Raw genomic sequence first — 21,575 nt, forward strand, 5'->3', positions numbered from 1 at the left:
TTGATTAATTCAAGGCTTTGTTGAAATAATAGATTGGGGTAAAATTATAATAGTTTACTATATAATAATTGAGATCGGTTGTTATAAGTAGAGATGTAAATTATATATTAGTATTCGTAAGTTATTCGGGTTTGATTTGAATAAAATTTCAATTTAATTTGTTTATTATCGAGTCGAGTTTGGATTTAAGTAACTCAACTTATTAATTGAGTCGAGTTTGAGTATTTTGATATCCGATTTGAATAGTTTGTGGGTCTAATTTAGTTTTTATATTTTAAAATATTTTAATTAATAAAATATTTTGAATTTGAATTCGAATTTAAGCTCAAATAATTTAATTTTTATCAAATATAAGAATCAAACTTATTTTTTTATATTAATTAAATCGAATAAAGTAAATTCGAATAACTCAATTTCTATTTTGAATTAAATTTAATTTTAAAAAATAAAATTCAATTGAATTTTATTCGAATTTCGAGTCTCAAATTTTAAATTGAGTTTAAATTTAAATTTAATATTATATTAACTTAAATTCGATCAATTATATTCAAGGCATAGATTTATCATTTTTTATTAAATTTAATCTTTGGAATTATATTCGCTTTCTATGTGGAAGAGAGATTTACGGGTGATTTGGCTACAACTGTGCCTCAGTGAGGATATCCTCGCTGTTTTGCACAAGTTTTTGTGCAAAACGCATTTGGAGCACGAATATCAAATTTTATTTATTTGACTTTTTTGGTTTAGTGGATGAATATTAATTGCCATTTTTTAAATATTTTAATATTTTAATTATATTCAAGAAATAAAAATATCTTTAAATTTTAAATTTTAAAATTTTATTTTTTTATTGTTCATTTTTATTTAAAAATTATAAAATAAAATTGTTAATTTAATATAATAAAAATATTATTTGATATATTATTATAATTTTTATTAATTTTTAATTTTTTATTAACAAATTATTGTTTGACGTAAAAATAATTTAATAATTTTTAATTATTTATTTATTTTATAAATATTAAATAATTTAAAATTTTTTTATTATGTATAATTTTTAAATCATTTTTTTATTTTCTTATAATTTATTTCACTACCATCATTTTTTTTTTTTTTACATATAAATACATGTTTTATAACTTATTTTAATCTTATCATTATATTAACCAATCCTACCTATATTATTATTTTTAACATCAATGAAATTAATTTTATCGCCCGATCAAGTAAATCCTGAGCTGAGCCATGCAGCTTTTGCTTTGAATTCACTCTTTGGATGATGGAAAAAATAATAAAGAACGCCACCTCTCACTTCTATGATTGCACTATTTTATACAATCTTATTTCAAAGCATATGTTTTGTGTATATTTAAATTAAACATCCTTGTCTAAGATATATACGGGTACAAAATTTTTCCTATTTTTGGAAAAAAATCAAAATCAATTTTTAAATAAAATTTATGTTATTTATCATTGAATTAAATACTTAAAATATACAAAATTTAATTTAATATGCGATCTACATAACATATTGATAATCTAATATAAAATAAAAATTATCTACATGTAGTACGATGATATGTGTAGTTGAAAAAAAATTTAAGGTGAAATGGGGTAATTTAGATATAGCAATTTAAAATTGGGAATCGTAAATTTTGTATTTTTTTTCTTATAATTATTAGTGATATACATTTAAATTTATTGGTTAATTTAATTTTTATATAATTTAATTTAGTTTTATATTTATTTAAGATATTTGTTTGAATATTTTTGTATTGATTTTATATGAAAATAATTTTAACATAAGCTTAAGTCATCTTTAGTTCTTGTGCGTGGATTTACACGCTTGAGATTGGGTTCAATGTCATTTTAACATTAGTAATTTTAAAAATTTGTATTTGATGTATTGTTATAAATTTTATGTATCGATATTGAATTAGATGATATCATCATATTAATAAGATAAATCAAATGATATAATTTAATTAATTAATTTTTAAAAATTTTTTGTATATTTACTTTAATGATTAATATTCACTTATTAATGAGATATTATCATTTAATTTATTGACAGTTTATAAAATTTATACAATAATAATATATTAAATTTAAATTCATTTAAAAATTATTATTTTATTATACAAGGAATTTACACTCTCTATATATAAATGCACTTTGTAAAAGAAAATTCATTGGAAAACCAATGACTTTAAGAAAGGGTTTGGATAAAAAAAAAAAAAAAGTTTGGGGCACGAACATCTTTGACATTTACTAGCCAACAAACAAAAAAACATCTTTGACTTCATGATAACAGCATCAACAGACAAAAAGAATTATATAATATCTTTGAAACATAACATAAAAAGAATATTCCTCAATAAGTCGAGAGGGGCCGCCAACCAACATATGTAATTCAGGATTGAAAAAAGTGAGATTCACAGTGCCCGTGAGTCCTCCATCTCTAATTTGCCTATAAATTTTGTGCATCATCACGTCGAAGACATCCCATAGCTGAACAACCCTTGATTCTTGAGTCATGGCCAAACCCTTTCATATTCTCAAACCTTTCTCTATGTGACAGAATTGGAATCAAGTAGATAGAAAGAAAAAGGAAAGGGGGCTTTGATGCTTTCTTGGTTTTTAATTATAAATTTGAAGCTTTCCTTTGTTTGTTAATTTCCACCTTGGTCTAGAAAAATGCCTAATAGTGTTGTAAATGTCCAAAGCCCCATAGAGGAAACTCATCATGAGGAAGTTTTTGATCATGAAGGCCAACTGATCAAAAAAAAGAAAAACTCATTTGCAAAGTTGCACAGATACGATTCCCTGGACCTGGAATCCGCCAAGGTTCCAGGTCACCATGATCGTGGCTCCCAGGTCTGCACGATAACTGAGAAGTCATACGTAAATTTCGTATAATTAGTATCATTAGTTAGTTTTTTTTTTTTTTTTTGAAGGGTAAGTGATTATTATATACCTTTTCCAGACTGATCCAACCAAACTTATTTACTTATTATATTGAACTTTGTTTGTGAAATCTAAAGGCTTTGAAGAGGTAGGTGATCTTGCAACTAGCATTCCAAAGCATTGGTGTAGTATATGGAGATATCGGCACATCGCCTCTCTACGTATACGCCGGTATTTTCACCAGTGGTATAAAGAACAAAGATGACATATTGGGAGCTCTTTCTTTGATCTTCTACACCATCACTCTCATCCCTTTCATCAAATACGTCTTCATCGTGTTACAAGCCAATGATAATGGCGAAGGTAGGATTAGTTTCAATTAAGTTCTTTTAGATGCCCTGATTCTCTCTCTCTGTTTCATTACATGCATCCATCAAGTCATGCAAAATTTTCTTGAAGAAATATATAGTTACTACACTCCACAAAGCTAATGTATATGCTCCCATCAAGTCACTCTTTGTGTATTGTAGTTTGAGATTAATATGAATCTCTCATTTTTTTTTTAAGGTAGAAGAAATTATATATATATTTTCAACTTGATAAAAACCCTCACATCATATCTGTTCAAGATTCAAATATATAGCGTTTAGCATCTTAATAAATTGTAATTACAGAAAACAAATCCATTTACCTAATTATTTCTACTGCCTTTTTTATTTTTGCGGACAACCGCTTGAGCAAGGATTACTATAGCTTTGAGATTCCCTTGGTTTCTAGACAGAGTAGTCATCATGAAAGGATAGTGACAAAGTTAAATGCACTTATTAAATTATATATATGTGAACCAGGAGGAACATTTGCTCTGTACTCGCTGATATGCCGTTATGCAAGGGCGGGTTTGATCCCGAGTCAACAGGCTGAGGATTATAATGTATCCAAATTTAAGCTGGAATTGCCTAGCAATCGTCTTAAACGAGCATCAAGACTCAAGTTCAAGTTAGAGAACAGTAATTTTGCCAAAATTTTCCTCTTGCTCGTCGCAATGCTTGGTACTTCCATGGTCATTGGCGATGGCATTCTCACTCCTTGCATATCAGGTTTAACAAAATTTTTATATATTAATGCTTCTGATTTCTTTTCTATAATTACTTCATCATGACTTATTTAAACAGTATTTATCATTTGCAATTTGCAGTTTTATCAGCTGTGGGAGGCATCAAGGAAAAAGCACCTTCTATGACAGAAGGTATATATTTTGTTTTAATTCGCCTCCTTTAAACGATTGGGTGGTGAAGAATATAAAATTATTTATGCAACGTGTTAAAGCCTTAATTTTCAAAGTTAAATAATCAAAACAGAAACTTTTTAAAGTGATGTAAATAGATGATTTGATCTTTTGTAAACAGGTAAGATTGTTGGGATACCTGTAGCAATCTTGGTTTGCCTCTTCATGGTTCAGAGATTTGGAACTGACAAAGTGGGCTATAGCTTTGCCCCTATAATTTGCATTTGGTTCGCATTCATTGGTGGAATTGGCATTTACAACTTGGTTAAATTTGATCCATCAGTGGTTAAAGCCATAAATCCTAAGTACATTATAGATTACTTTAAGAGAAACAAAAAGGATGCATGGGTTTCACTTGGCCGTGTCGTTCTTGCCATAACAGGTTCTATATTAACTTTTCGCTGCCTTATAATTCAATTAACTATACTTCTTCACAAAGCTTCCAAATTAATTTAGTTAAGAATTTGCACCTTAATGCAGGAGCGGAAGCATTGTTTGCTGATGTTGGCCATTTCACGGTTCGTTCAATACAAATAAGCATGAGCACCGTGACTTATCCGGCTCTAATGCTAGCATACACTGGACAAGCTTCTTTTCTTCGTAAAAACGAAAATTTAGTTAACGATACCTTCTACAAATCGATACCAGGTGAACCAACTTGCTAGCAAATGAAAATTTTCTCTTCTGATTTAAGATTTGTTTGATTTTTTTATTACTAAATTTATTAATTACGCGGCTTGTTTTGATGCAGGTCCCTTGTTTTGGCCAATGTTTGTGGTGGCCGTGGCTGCTGCAATTATAACAAGTCAGGCAATGATTTCAGGAACTTTCTCTATAATCCATCAATCACTCTCCCTAGGGTGTTTCCCTCGAGTGAAAGTTGTCCATACTTCCACCAAGTATGAAGGACAAGTCTACATTCCTGAGGTTAATTACCTGCTGATGTTGGCTTGTGTTGGGGTTACTGCTGGTTTCAAGACCAGTAACAATATCGGCAATGCATATGGTAACCCACACAACTTTGCATAATTTACACATCTGTTCAATGTGCAAATACACGCACACACATACATACATATTAGTAATGACTCTTGACATCATCTTTCTATAGGGATTGCGGTGATATTTGTAATGAGTCTGACATCATCTTTGTTGGTTGTCGTCATGATAATGATATGGAAAACCAACATCCTTTTGTAATTGCCTACGTTCTTACCATCGGTTCCGTGGAGCTAATCTATTTGACTTCTGTTCTGTACAAATTTGATCAGGGAGGATACTTGCCATTGGCCTTTGCTGCAGTTTTAATTGCAGTGATGTATATTTGGAACAATGTTTATCGGAGAAAGTACTATTACGAGCTCGATCATAAGGTTTCTTTTGAAAAGTTGAAGATGATAACTAGTAACGCAAATTTCAGTAGAATTCCAGGACTTGCCATGTTTTACTCAGAGCTTGTTCATGGTATCCGTCCTCTCTTCGAGCATTATTTGGAAAATGTATCAGCATTGCACTCTGTCCTTGTTCTCATCTCCATCAAATCACTACCAATTAGCAAGGTTTCAATTGAAGAAAGATTTCTTTTTCGAAGAGTTGAACCAAGAGAGCCCAATGTCTTCCGTTGTGTCGTTAGATATGGGTATACAGATGTGCACAATGAGCGAGACAGTTTTGAGAAGACTTTTCTAGAAAGATTGAAAGAGTTTATCCAAAAAGACACTTGGTTAACTCAAATGCAAGCTAAATATGGGGCAACAACTGAAAAGGGTGCCGAATTGGAAGATGAATTTGAGAACAAACAGGATGAACATGATCAGAATATAATGAAAGTGGGAGAAGGTGATCAAGAAGAGAAAATACGTAAAGATATTGAATTAGTGGAGCAAGCATGGCAAGCTGGTGTTGTTCACTTGGTAGGTGAGACTGATGTGATTGCAGGCAAAGGAGCTGGTATAGGAAAGAAGATTTTGATAGATTATGCTTACAATTTTCTAAAGAAAATTTTGAGGCGAACTGATAAAGTGTTCGAAATTCCTCACAACCAGTTGCTTAAAGTTGGTATGACTTTCGAGCTTTGGAACATTTGATGGAATGTGGGGTACTGGACTTGATGAATACATGGTTGCAGCTCCATTGAAGACCTGAAAAAACTTGTTACTTGTTTATCCTTCCTGTAGTCTAAAGGGAGAAATTAGGAGTAAAAGAGTAGTTCTTGTTTTAAATAATAAATAAACTCCACAAGGCAAATGGGAAGCATGTTAATTATGGGGTAATATTTATATGTACTTTGAAATGTTTTACTTATATTATAAATATATATTGTATGTGTGCAATAGTATTATGAATATCAATCCAGTTTTATCAATTTACAAGTTACTTTAAGCAAGATTTGAAGATCGAAACAGCAGTCCATCTTTTTAGTGTTAAACTATATATTTTTTTCATGTGTTTTGCAAGTATTTTTTCCATGAAAAATTTGTATTAACTTCTTTTTTATATTAAAAAATGAATGAATACGAACTCAATTCTTTAAATAAAAAATATATAAATCAAATCATTAAGTAAATATTGAACTATGCTTTTAATTTATTAATATCAATAAGATTATGTAGGACAAAATTAACACAACTTATTGATAAAAAAACATTGAAAAAAAAGAAATAAAAAACTAAATATAAGATATATATCAACAACTTCTTTAATTTGAGTTAAAAAAAGTAAACTATTGTCATCTATGAAGAATATATTTATATTACACAAATAGTATTTTATAAATATTAAAACAAAATAAAGAAAAAATTTTAAATTAATCAAATTTACTAAATATTTGCACATTGTTTGATTCAGGGATCATTTGAATCCCACTGACATTTCGTTTCAGTGCAGTTTTAATCCTTTTTTTATTCAATAACACTATTATAGTGTTTGGAGAGTGAGGCACGTTTGCCTCCAGTTCTCTACCGGATGTTTTAGGTCCAACAAGAATAATTTCATCTATTACGTGTCGTTCTTCCAACTTTGCCCATAATTTTTCATTTTTTTTTTCTATTTTTACCTTTAAAATTTAATAGTTTTTGGACAAAATATCGATACAAATTTTTTTGTTTTTCATTTTTATTTTTTATTTAAAAAATATTGAAATAACTTTTGTGATTTACTGTAATAAATAAAATTTATTATTATATAATAAATTAATAAATACTATGTATTAATGTTTTGATTGAAAATAAAAATTTAAGATTTTAAATAATATAAATAACATTAAAAATGCATAAAAATAAATTATCAATACATTTTTAGAATAAAATTTTTAATGATAATTTTTTGATTCAAATGCTGTTAATTTAGCTATGTTTTTTCGATACAAATACTGTTAATTTAGTGACGTTTTATCATATAAACACCACTATATTAGCGGTATTTTTTTAATATAAACATCACTAAATTAACAGTATTTTTTAGATACAAACGCTTTTAAAATAACGATATTTTATAAAAAATATCGTTATTTTCTCTTATGTGTGTATAACCGATACTCTTACTAATATTTTTTGCAAACGTCGCAAATCTTTTATTAATTTTCATAAACACTGCTAAATGTTAAAAAAAAACGTCATTAAAAATCTAAACTTTTGTAGTGGTTATTGTTGCTTTTATATTTAAATATATATATATAATTATTGATTTTAATCTTATCATTACAATAATAAATTTTACTTTCACCATAATTTTCAATCTTACCAACCATAGAAATGGACCCCGAGATAAATATATTAAAAGAGTAAGTTTAATCCCTATTTATCACAAATTCATTTGTAGCTGTCTTATTAATATGTTATCATTAAAAAATTGTTGCATAAAAATTTAGTGATATTCTTATTCTAGAATTTTGCAAGGAATGAGAGAATCCATGATATTTTATGTATGTATGATTGCGCAAAAGTAAAATTTTAATTAAAATATCTAATAGTTCCTTAGGTTTTGGAAAATGGTAAAGTTTAATAATTAATTAATGTCACATCCTGGGTGTTATTATGGGTTTTTAATGTTATTCTTTTTAGCATTGTGTTAACAATATGGAATGAAATAAAATAAAATATATTTAAAAAAAACCTATTTGTAATATATAAATTCATATCATATATATTATGTTTAAATAAGTAATATAGCAAACAAAAATTGATATAGTTTAACAGAATAATAAGTTTGTGTTCAATAATGTAACTAAAATAATTTGTTGTTAAAAACAAAATAATTGTCTATTATTAAGTTATCCAAATCTGTTATGGTAAGAAAGACTCTGGTTTCAACAATTTAATTTTATACTTTTTGTAATAGTAATGCAAAAAAAAAAAAAAACGGTATTAGTAAGGTCCAAATAACAAAAATAATTACGTTTTTCAGGTGATAGAAAATAAGAAATTTTTTTGGTAATCTAAATGGTCTCTTGCATTGAAGGCTGGAACTTTGTGGTTAGTAAATGAAATTCATTGTTTTGAGTTGAGGAATAACAAAGAATAATGTCAAATTCAATGAAAAAGGTATCTGATTGACATAAAAGCTACCTTTTGGCATTCTAACATAAAACTTAAAACGTTTGGGGAAATAGAGTTTAATAATATATTTATTATTATTAATTAGATTTAAAAAGGAGGATAGGTTGGCTTGAATAAGTAAAGCTAACCAATAGAAATACAAAACAATGTCCTGTTGTAAAAAAAAAAAATGCGGATTTATCGTGTTAAATGTCACAATTCTAGAGTCCTGCAAATAAAAATAATATATTGTTAGATGTATGGATCCCAAATAAAGATACAGTTTGATCTTTTGGGTGCATGCTTGACAATATTTATTATGCCATGGACAAATGAAGAAGAGATTAGACATCTAAAATAATGTCACTCAAGGACAGCCTTTGTGCTTCTTCAATTATACCATTCATCAACTTGTTTAGTTGTTAATAGAACCACATTCCAACATGTTAAAATATATAGTGGCAAAATTGGTGAGTGCCGATATCCCCCTTTGTATATAAATTCCATCCCACCCTCACATTTGGGAGCTATGGCTCTTGATCGATCTTCACATACCCTATATATATATAGCCCTTTCATATTCCCCAACCCCTAATTTGTCTGTCAGAGAAAAGAGATAAAAACAGGGCTTGGTATTGGCGTTCCTTGATTTTTTATAAAATTTTCTTATGCTTGAAGCTTCATTGTTCTTTATATCCGGATGTCTAGTTTTGTACAAGAAACTATTGAAGAAACCCACGAGGATGAGGAGCTGGAATCAAATGATTATGACACCCATGAGAAAGCTTCTGAAGGGAAAAAAACGCTCGTTCCAAAAGCAGCGCAGATACGATTCCCTGGACTTGGAATCCGAGCCGTGGTTCAGAACCTTCACGGCCATAGCTCTCAGGTATGTATATATATATATATATAGAATGTAGATGATATCCGCGCGCCCCCACTTTCTTTTCACTTACCTTCGAGGCCAAAAAAAACACAAAAGAAAAGATAAAAAAAACTTTTTAACATTGAAAAATAATTTCATTTTTTTAATGTAATGTAATGTGAGTTAATGTGAAGGGTGTTGAATGGTGGGTGATCCTGCAACTAGCATTCCAGAGCAATGGGGTAGTATACGGAGATATATGTTCATCGCCACTTTATGTTTATGCAAACCCCTTTGGGAATGGTATATATCACAGCGATGACATAGTGGGAGTTGTTTCTTTGATCTTCCATACCATTACTCTCATCGCTTTGATCAACTACGTCTTCATTGTCTTTCGAGCCAATGATAATGGTGAAGGTAAGTAAGAATATTATTAACAACTTTAATAATTGAGCTCTGATGTGCTACGACTAGTACTAAAGTAAGTTGACTTTTACTATAGATCATAGCAAACTGTATCTTTTATTGATATGTTACTAGCCAAATACCAATAATATTTTGTGTGTTTGAACAACATAGCATGGGTTAGAAATTTGGGAGCCAAAGAGAAGATGATCTCATATTGTATTAGTCTTAAAAAAAATAATCACGCGTGATTAACGTACGTTAGCTTGAACAATCTGAGAGAGAACTTTACTGGTTAAGTTGCTGAGTTCTTTTTCTTCATGTTGAATTAAAAAATCCAGTTGACGTTGAATTACAAAATTAATCGGTTCCTTAAATTCCACAGAAAAGTACGTAGTTAAATTAAAAGAAAAAAAAAAAACTATTTGTAGGCCATATAAAAGTTTGGTGGTGGGGGGGGGGGGGGGGAACCTTCTTAAACCTATGTTCATCTAACTACCCATGAATCCACCGACAGAAACTACGTTGCCGATGTAATTCTTAATGAACGGAGCATTATTTAATGGCAGTTTAAGAAAAAAATCAGAAGTATAAAAAAAGAAACTTTTGACTTGCATTATTTATTCTAGAAAAGTATTAGTATACATATTTTTTTAATATTTAAAATTATCAAAATTTAAAATTTGAAATTAAAAATTTAATATTTTATCAATAAATCGTATAGTTGTTAACGCTTTATCATTAATTTTTCATTACCTTCCTTTTCAATTTGTTTTGTGAATGTGCTCTGATCTTCACAAGCATGTTGAAACATAGTTAATGACTTTTTTTGTGAGACTTCAAAAAAACAAAAAAAAAGTGTGCCGCAATATTCCACTATAACAGTGGTGGAGTCATCATTCTTTGTTATGTAATCAGGTTCACTACTAAGGTATTAAAAACAAATTAAAATAGATGGAATCAAGATTCAAGATCTAAGTCTTATGATAATTTTGCTATGCATATACTATAATCCAATCTCACTTTCAGCAAATTAAAATGGACGGGAAGAATTATGTCGTTAATTGACGTTTTTCAGGAGGGACATTTGCCATGTACTCGCTAATGTGCCGATAGGTGCGAGTTTGGTCCCTAGTCAAGTAGCAGAGGATCGTGGTGTATCCAATTTCAAGCTGGAATTGCCCAACAAGAGTATTGAAAGGGCATACAAAATCAAGTCTATGTTGAAGAACAGTCAGTTAGCCAAAATTTTTCTCTTGATCATCATGATGCTTGGCACTTCATGGTCATTGGCGATGGTGTCCTCACCCCTTGCATGTCAGGTTAACTATATTTTTTGTACTTTCATACCATTCATTGATATATCTATATATATATATATAAATATATATATATATATAATGGCTTATTTGTTTTATCAATTAAAAGCATTTAATTGCTATACATATTTTAACACTTAATTGCTGTTTTGTCAGCTGTGGATGGCATCAAGGAAGCTACAGCTGCAGTGACAGAGGGTATATGTACTTATTTTATTGCATCTAACTCTTCCCCTGCCATGAAATTGAAAATAAAACTGATTTGATTTTTGTCTTTTCTTGAAACAAAAGGCAAGCTGCTCATAATAAAGATATTTGGTGCAAACAGATAGGATTGTTTGGATGTCAATAGCTATCTTGCTCTGCCTCTTCATGGTTCAAAGATTTGGACCTGACAAAGTGAGCTACAGCTTTGCTCCCATAATTTGGGTTTGGTTCACATTCACTGGTGGAATAGGAGTTTACAACTTCATCAAATTTGATCCAACAATCATCAACATAAACCCAAAATACATTGTACACTACTTTCAGGGAAAAAAATGATGCATGGGTCTCCCTAGGTGGGGTCGTTCTTGCTATATCAGGTTCCAAAATTTTGCTCCCTTAGTAATTCAATTTAACTTTTTTTATTGAAGGAGTTGTTAAATATTACTAGTTACAAACGTACGCTTCGATACACTTCGATGCAGGGACAAAAGCATTGTTTACTGATGTTGGCCATTTCATAGTTCGTTCCATACATATAAGCATGGGCACTGTGATCTACCCAGCTCTGTTACTGGCCTGTATTGGACAAGCCTCCTTCCTTCGTTTAAGTGAAAATAGAAGTCAAGCCCAGGGATACCCAATGTTCTTCTAATTTGACTTTTCTTTGTATATATATCTTACTAAGGTGGCAAGTTGTGACTTGTGATATGCAGGCCCTTTGTATTGGCCAATGTTTGTGGTGTCTGTGGCTGCTGCAATTATATCAAGTCAAGCAATGATTTCAGGGACTTTCTCTATAATCCAGCAGTCACTCTCGTTGGGGTGTTTTTCTCGTGTCAAAATTGTTCACACATCAGCCGATTATGAAGGACTATATTCCTGAGGAGAATTACCTGCTGATGCTAGCTTGTGTTGGGGTTACTATAGGTTCCAGGACCACAGAAAAGATTGCCAATGCATATGGTAATACTCAAGACTCTGGTTATGCTTTTAACTTATATTTAATTCACATTAATACAATTAATTATATTTTTTTCATTTTGCATCGGTCAGTCTTCTAATTACCTGAACTTAAGCATTAAAATTAATAAGAAGTAACTGCATACCGGGGTTGCGGTGGTGTTTGTAATGACTCTAACATCATCCTTGTTGGTTCTCATCATGATCATGATATATAAAACCAATATACTTTTTGTAATCGTTTATGTTCTTCTCATTAGCTCTGTGGAGTTAGTCTATTTGAGCTCTGTTCTCTACAAACTTGATCAAAGAGGATACCTGCCTCTAGCTTTTGTAGTAGGCCTGATGACCGTGATATATGTTTGGAACAGTGTATACCGAAAAAAGTACAATTTTGAGATAGATCACAAAATCTCTCTTGAAAGGCTAAAGGAGATAATTACTGCTAACACAAACTTGTGCAGAATTCCTGGACGTGCCATGTTTTACTCAGAGCTAGTTCATGGTATTCCACCCATTTTCGAGCATTATGTGGCAAATGTACCAGTATTGCATTCGGTCCTTATTTTTGTCTCCATGAAATCACTACAAGTTAGCAAGGTTGCAGCAGGAGGCTGATTTCATTTTAGAAGAGTATAACTAAAGGAGTTAAATGTCTTTCGTTGTGTTGTTAGATGTGGATATACAGATATACGTAGTGAACAATAATCCTTTGAGGGGACTTTAATTGAAAGATTGAAAGAGTTTATCAAAGAAAATATATGGTTGTCTCATGCACTAGTTACTAATGGAAAGACAGCTTAAAGGGTGAGGAGTCGGACAACAAACTACTTAACAAAGAGGATGAAGAAGATCAGATCAAGAGACAGCGGAGAGAGAAATGAGCATAGTGGATAAAGCATGGGAAGCTGGTGTTGTACACTTGGTTGGTGAGAGTAAGGTGATTGCCAGCAGAGGAGGAATAAGGAAAACGATTTTAATAGATTATATATGCTTACAATTTCCTGAAGAAAACTTGAGACAAAGTGAAAAAGTGTTTGATAGCCAAAAATTTTTTACGTGGAAATTAATTATTATTTTGTATGAATTTATATTTGATATATTATCATAAAAATTGAAAAAGTGTTTGATAATTAAAAATTTTTTACGTGAAAATTAATTATTATTTTATATGAGTTTATATTTGATATATTATCATAAATTTTATATCCAAAAATTTCTTGTTTGGTAGCCAAAACACTATGAAATTGCATTAGATTAAAAAAAAAAACGAAAACAAAATTGAATTATATTTGCTCAGTATAAAGTTGTAGATTTGGTGTGTTTCACTAGCTCCAGCATAAGCCATTGGGCATAACTCATTGGTACACGTCTCGTTAAGCCTAGAGGCTAGATGTGACAGGCAGGGCTCATATATGAAATCATGATCGGCCATATCCAGCAGGTGGCGACTCTTTCCATGCATACATCAGTTATGACACCAAGCAAGCAGGAGAATTTCATTACTTTAATCTAGACCCTTGCTCCAACTCTAATTCATGAAGAAGAAAAGAGCGAAACTGACAATTACCTTTTCCAAGGGAGAAAATTTCATTACAAAGTAAAGCAATAGGTTTTCAAAATTTATTAGCTGTTTGAAATCCTTGTATGATCTTCATTTTTTTAATTATCAAGAAAAAGAATCAAACAGTATCTTTTTCTTTTGTTTTTCTCTCAGGCAGTATCTTTCAAACTGGTTGAACAAGAAGTTTCAAATGAGAAACCCTTAGAAAAGCCTAATTATTTACTCTCTCCGTAATTTCTTTAATTCTCTAATATTAATTGTCTGCATCTGCCAACAACCTATAAACAGAACTTCCAAAACCTTGACTTTGAATCATCCTCAGTTTCGCGAAAACCATTCAATCCATTTTGGATATATATTGTATACATTATTATTATTAAAAAAAATTAATGGCAGCATGATCGAGACCTGATGGGGGTTTTCACGATAAAACAAAAATATGTCCAAATACTAACTGGGTTCCAGGATCTAGAACTTTCAGAGACAAACCCTAACCTTGGATAATTAAGTATGACTATTTTGAAAGGGTAAATGAAGAAATGAAAAAAACCTGTGTAGGTGCGGCCGGAGTTGCTCTATATTTCACTTGACCAGTATGGTATCAGAACACTTTGAGAAATATATGGCATATATAGCAGAAGCCCAAGGCATGTCTTAGCTATTAACTCTAATAAAGGATTGAGGTGACTTCTTTGTGGTTAGATCTATTACGTAGCCAGTGAGAAAGAAAACCTCGCCATAAAGTTCATGAAACAGAAGGATGAAAACCCTTACAATCTTGACTGTATTCTTCAGCATTCACATTCTATATTTATGCATCAAACTATAAAAGATGCTAATTGTAATAGTTAAAGAATTCAGCTCAAAATCGAAATTAAGTAAGCATAAACCAAACCCTAAATTTTCATACACAAATTGCCAACTTATGAACTAATCAGATAGGCTGCTGGTTGTCTAACAAAATACCTGCAATAAAAACTCAATAATTCACGGAGAAACTTCCAAGAACTAGCTTCAATATTTCTACCAGTTCTCTTAAGCTGATATTAGTCAATCAGAAAACAAACTCTTGATTTTAAGCCCACACAAGAAATGTAAAAGATTTACCACATTTACCCTCCAAACCCGTAGCCCTGATGCCTTAATTATTATCATGCCTATATTATCAGAAACATAGAGTACTTAATTTAAAATTAAGTCTGGAAACAAGCAATTACCACGCTTTATATCTTTCAAAACGGTTTGGAAAGGGAGCTATTACTCCTCTCAATTGAACTTAAATGGGGTTGATGGAACCGCAGATGCAGATCTCCTTGGCAGTTCACCTCTGTAATTTGGTGTTTCTTCATTTTCTTCGTGGTTTCCAGACCTATTCTGGTTAGCTCTTTCTCCTTCCTGTTCCCTATACCTATGCAAATACCTTTTTAATTGCTCAGCGTAGTTATCAAACCCTAGAGTTGCGAGTGCCCAACAAATGTCATCCCCATTAACAGTTTTGCGCTTTTCCTTGTGACACTTGTCAGATGCCTCTCCCGTAACAAAGCTAATAAACTCGGATACACATTCTTGCATGGTTTCTTTAGCTTCTTTGGAGATCTTTGCGTTAGGAGGTAGAATCTGCTTCATGATTCGCCCAACGTTAGCTATCGGAAGCAACCGATCTTGTTCCTTAATGATGCCATCCTCACCTGAGACATCGCCGGCACCTTCAAAGCTGTACTTATGGCCTTCTCTATCTATAACAATGTCTATTTTATCGGTCATATCTGTAAAATGTGAAGATTAAGAGAAAATTAATATCTCGTTAAACTTAAACACGTCGTTTCTAATTACTAACTCGCAAATATATATATATATATATATTTATGTATGTATGTTTATGCGCGTGTGTATGTGTATATATATATATATATGTAAATGATAAAATGGTAAAGATTGTTTCTCATGATGTGGCAAATCGTAATGCAAACTGGTCAACATATAGAAGACCCAAAGGCAGGCAATTTTCCATTGGTGGTGCGAGTTAGGGTTTTCCTTTAAAATATATATATAAGTACTGTCCCTTACGGGACTTGTGGGAGCAATCTAAACCTTGAAAGGTATTGAGAAACTTATCAATTATATACAATGGTCCCCCTTCTTGGTTCTTAACACTTAGTGCTCTCAATAAGTTTCAAACTGAAACTTAAAAAAATGCTGCAGATTTGAAATTTGTGGACTAAATAAGGTTAAAATATTAAAAGAATTCTTGAATTTTATCACTTTATTTAGATAAATTTCTATATTTTTCTTGTATTCAAATAAGTTTTTTCTTTAATTTGTATTCAAGTATGCCCTTATTTTAAATAAAAAATTAATGTATATTAAAGATTTATTTAGATATAAATTAAAAGATAAAGGTTTATTTTTATATAAATTAAAGTTTAAGAATATATTTGGGGTGTAAAGTAATTAAAGGTTAATTATTTATTTTAGTGCAATAAAAATATAGGTGCTTATCTAAATAAAGTAATAAAATTCAGAATTTTTATTATTATTTTAGCCTAAATTAAAACAATAAAGTTGAATTACCGACTATTTAGGTTTTTACATGTGATTATTTTACTCTTCCAGACAAGAAATTATTTTTCTTTTTAATTGTTAAATTTAGGTAGGGTACTCCTGAAACTATGGACTTCGTGTATGATGACCAATTAAAGGCTACAAATATAGGGTCTACACGAGGCATTTGGTGGAAGATTGATCCATTGATAATCAAAAGAACTTCTTATTTGATGCAAGTTCATTAACAGGTCATTCATCTTGATGATCATTATGCTTTGTTAAACCATCCCCAAACCCAACACTATGAATACGACTTTGGTTTACTTATTAATTAAAGCAGCCTATAGCTTTAAGCGTGAGCTTTAAGTTCTTATTTATTGATTGATTGAAAGTTGTTCACTTATGTAAACTAATAATAATTATTAGATGCTTATTCATTTGGAATCAGACGTCATTATTCTTTTAGATTTCATTTGAATGGATGATGAAATTAAAAATAGTATTAAACGTTATTATAGTTGTTATTAAAAAAAAATTATTGTAACAACAATTAATGAGAAATTTATATTAAATGAATTTTATTAGAGTTGACATTTGGATTCAATTAATAATGTAATAAGCTCAATCGCACTACATTGAAAGTGTTGTAAAATCTAAACCTAATCTTATAAAATTGAATATTAGTAAAACAAAAAAATCATGGATCATAAATAGAAGTAGGGCAAATATTAAAATATCTTAGAAGCTAATTGAAATTTTCAACTAATTTTTTTTAGATATTTTTAGTGATAATGTTAAACAAGTATCAAGAGTTTTTTTATACATAAATTTACAAATAAAGTTTCAAAAAAAGAAAAAAGAGAGAGAGAAGATTTTCAACTTGATGCTTCTATTAGAGAATTAATATGTGTATCTAACAGTTAGATTGTCTTAATTACCCTTAGTTGCTATGGCTTTGTCAAGGGCAAAGTGCTTGATAAATGGAATTAAATACTAGGTTTAACGAAAGAAATTATAGCATTTTTCCGTTGATTTCCTAGGCAAGTCGGGAAAATGTACAAAATCAATTGGCAACAGGATAAGTTGCCTAAATTAGGATCATGCACACTTTGACAGGTCGTTAGAGTAATAAAACTACCAATTTAGGTCACTAAAGGTGGGCAATCTATTTCTTTAATTAGATTTTAAAACATGGAGGGTAATAAAGAAAAATACACTGTATTTTTTTCTTATTAAAGATTTGTCAACTATAAAATCAGATTAAAATGCTTGAAAGTCGAATAGAAAGAAAAAAAATACTGCCTTGATAATTATTAATGATATTAAAGAATTGACTTAGCCAAAAAAAAAAAAAAAAGGAAAAAATACAGCGACAAAGCATGCGAATCAACAGTTTGAAAAAAGAAATTCGTGTGCACACCTTTGTATATATTCCCCTTATAACTAGATGTATTATGTATTGTCAAAGAGAATATATCCCTTCCTTAATTTAATGTAATTCCCAGGACTGGCTTGGCAATGGCCAATCTTCTGCGTCATGCGTGAGATCACTGTTAAGAGAACATGATTTGGTGGTCCATGGTTACTAAACAAATACATGCTTTTGCTCTTAGTCATGAGGCGCTTGAACAAAAGCAGAGAAAAGACATACTCATGGCCATCTTAAACTCACTTTCACTTTTAAAACTTTAGTCTACTTTAAAATTAGATCAATTTATTTTCTCATGTTTCAGCTCTCATCATTTCATGAGTTCCATTCATATAAGCCTAGCTACAGCTTGCCAAAAAAAATCAACTGTGCTTTCCTTTTGAGCCATTTTTTTGTTTTTAAATTTAATACTATTATTTATTTAAAATTATTTTACTTCAGCTTTTACAATAACATAATTATGCATCAAACGCAAGCCCTAAAAAATCGAGAAGCATATAAAAATATGAAAAGTCTCAACAAACTTAATTCAAATCCATTTTCTTAGGTTCATCTTTCCAAACATAGCAAGAATATTATTATATATTGATTAGAAAAATTATTAATTAAATATAAAATGTTATAGCTCCCAGAATTTACTATTTGAAGATTTGGACTTAAGAAGGAGCTAGGGATTCTCTATCAAAAGTAGGGGGTTACAAGGAAATTTAATGTAGAAAGGAAAAAAAAAAATTGACCCAAGAGTCTTTTATGGTTTTTGAGGACCTCAAAGAAAGTTAAACATTCTATAATTCTCATCTTTTTAGGGGCCAACCCTTCCCACTTTCGTTTAAGAATCTTCTTTTCATCTGCTGTAGTGGGCATCTTATTAGCTAAGCATATTTGAATCTGCAGCTTTGTTACAGTAGTAAGAATTAGAGAGTACTAAATACTTATGCTAAAATGTTAATTTACATCAAAGGAATAGAAATTGTCTTCTTTCATATTCAACTCTTATATACAGTATGACATATATGACCAAATTTGCCTGCTTTTGGAATATGTCTTTTCTGATGTTTGTGTTCTTTTGGTGCCGCACTGCTACACAAAAAAATCCTTAGTTAATTACTGGATGCTTGAGCTCTAATATTTGTTTATTGCAGGGTACCTTGTTTTATGGCAAAGCTCTATTAATTTCACGAAGATTAGATTCTGGAAAAGAAATACGGTTAATTAACTGTTTGATCTGCTGCGCATGAATGAAAGCTAATCGGGAAAATCAGATAAAGGAGTCAACCACTCAACTGCATATAATTTAATTATTTTCTGGTACACCTTTTTTTTTTTTCTTAAGGAAAGAACGATCATCACTGCAACTAAATGAAATGGATACCCACCAAAATCCTACTTGATTGCATGTTTTACCCGGTAGGAATGATAATATATAGGAAAAGATGATGTCATTGATTATTTTGAACCTCTAAACTAGTTTCAACTCAGAAGCCTCACATATATATATATATATACACATCCCTACTCTCTCTAACTCCTTCCTAAGAAAAAAAAATGATTGGAGAGAAAATTACCTTTATTAAGGATATACAGGAGCAAAACCAAGAGCAGAGTGAGAGTGAGCATAAGTCAAGTTCAATGGATTTGGTAGATAAAAATCGATTAAATTTGGTCAAAAGTACTACAACTTTTGCCAAAAATATATATTACAATGATTAAAAATAACTACAAAGATTATCAAATTACAAATGTAATCAAAAACACTATTATTGTTATCAAAATTATTACATAAGTTACTAAAAACACTACAAAAGTTACCAAAAATATTATAAAAGCTTCCAAAATCTGACAAAAGTTATAAAAAAAAAACACACAAAAGTTACCAAAATTTTTATAGAAAGTACAAAAGCACTATAAAAATGATCTAAATTCTTATAAAACTTACCAAAAATACTACAACGGTTACGAAAATTATTATAAAAGTTATCAAAATATTACAAAAGTTAGCAAAATTACTCCCAATATATAATGCTGAAAATCTTGGGCCCTTACATGTGTAGTCAAAATGCGCCCTCCTTTATTTGGATTCACTGGTCCTCTTTTTGTTTCCAAAGATGGGCATAAATTGGGTTTCAACTTAAATGGAAATATATGAAGAGCCCATGCTAACTATGTTGGGCTATATTACTTTATGATCCTTTCACCTAGTTCTTCGGTGGACTATAAAAAAATAAAAACATAATATGTAAATTGTTCCCTAAATTATATCATATTTTATAATTTAACATTTGTAAAAAAAAATTGATATTTTGATTTTTCTTTCATCAAATACTTTGTGTCATTGATTAATGATGTGAAGTAAAATAATGATGTAATAAACGTTGATCAATAAAAATACGTCATATTTCATGTTTTTTATTTGTAGATTTCATATCATATGAACATATTATTAATAATATTAAAGTTTAAGACAAATGATATGATATAATAAAATTTTGATATCAAATCATAAATTTTTTTTTAATAATATCAAATCGTAAAAAGTATAATATAATACAAAAATAAAATTACATATTAACCCATTAAAAAAATTTATGGTACGTTGACTGTTGACCCTTTTCTTTCGGCCAAAAATGGGTAGTGGAAGAAGAAGAAGCATGACTCCAACCTCATTTACGTTTGTTAAACTTTTTAATGGCGTTGCCACCGCGGACCATTAATTATAAGTACGGCCCATTGTTTTTTGAGATTATGGCTACAAATCATGGGATTGGCCGATCGATATGAAACGATGGGCCATCCGCTATTGTAGCGCAGCAGCACTGAGAAAATACAAAAGACAAGTCAAATTTTCCTTGTCATACAACACGATCACAGCCGTACACTTAAGGGGCCCCATGGCTTTTGCATGTTGATAAACTCTGTTCGATAAATGATAATTCCAAACATTTTTGGATGGTGGTTTTTATGGGGGAAAAAAAAAATTAAACGGTGTCTTTGGGAACACATTTTGACTCTTAGGTGGGTCTCTCAGACTCGAGACAGTTCTTCCCTTGGGGATCAAACAACAGAGTGGGGGCTCCTTTATTTCTTTCCATGGATTTCATTTCATTTCATTCCAAATAAAACACATGCCCTAATATATTTTTGCATTTTATTTAATACCAATCCACAAAGTTATGTTCTTTCCTTTTCCCTGTACGGTTTTGGTTTCAATGATCTCTCCCCAAAGGACCACGAGTCTAATTCACCTACCAAGAATTAAACTCTAGAAACTCAAAATCTCACTACCTATTGTCGAATTTTATGCCATTTTTTTATAACTATAATAAAGAAAAATCCGATAAACTTAACGCATGACAAAGTTTATATGAAATTATATAATTAAAGTTTATGAAGTTTTTTTATTAAAAATAAATAAATAAAAAATTTAAATTAATATATTGATAAAGTTTAATATGAATATTAATAAAATATAAAAATATTATTTATAATTCAAATTTAATTGATATTTATTTAATAACAAAAATTTTGTTAATATATTTTTATTAAAAATATTTA

At 30.2% G+C, this 21,575-nt stretch overlaps 3 pseudogenes; 2 read left to right on the plus strand and 1 right to left on the minus strand.

The window, feature by feature from the left end:
- The first annotated feature begins 2,697 nt into the window (after window positions 1-2,697).
- Window positions 2,698-6,279, plus strand: LOC111313057 (potassium transporter 5-like; annotated as a pseudogene).
- Window positions 6,280-9,240: 2,961 nt separating this feature from the next.
- On the plus strand, window positions 9,241-14,028 carry LOC111313058 (potassium transporter 5-like; annotated as a pseudogene).
- Window positions 14,029-14,848: 820 nt separating this feature from the next.
- LOC111314150 (nuclear transcription factor Y subunit B-4-like) lies at window positions 14,849-15,832 on the minus strand (annotated as a pseudogene).
- Between the last annotated feature and the right edge of the window lie 5,743 nt (window positions 15,833-21,575).

This window comes from Durio zibethinus, chromosome 23 (assembly GCF_047325235.1).
Source record: "Durio zibethinus cultivar Kanyao isolate XHJ-2024 chromosome 23, ASM4732523v1, whole genome shotgun sequence".
NCBI lineage: Eukaryota > Viridiplantae > Streptophyta > Magnoliopsida > Malvales > Malvaceae > Durio > Durio zibethinus.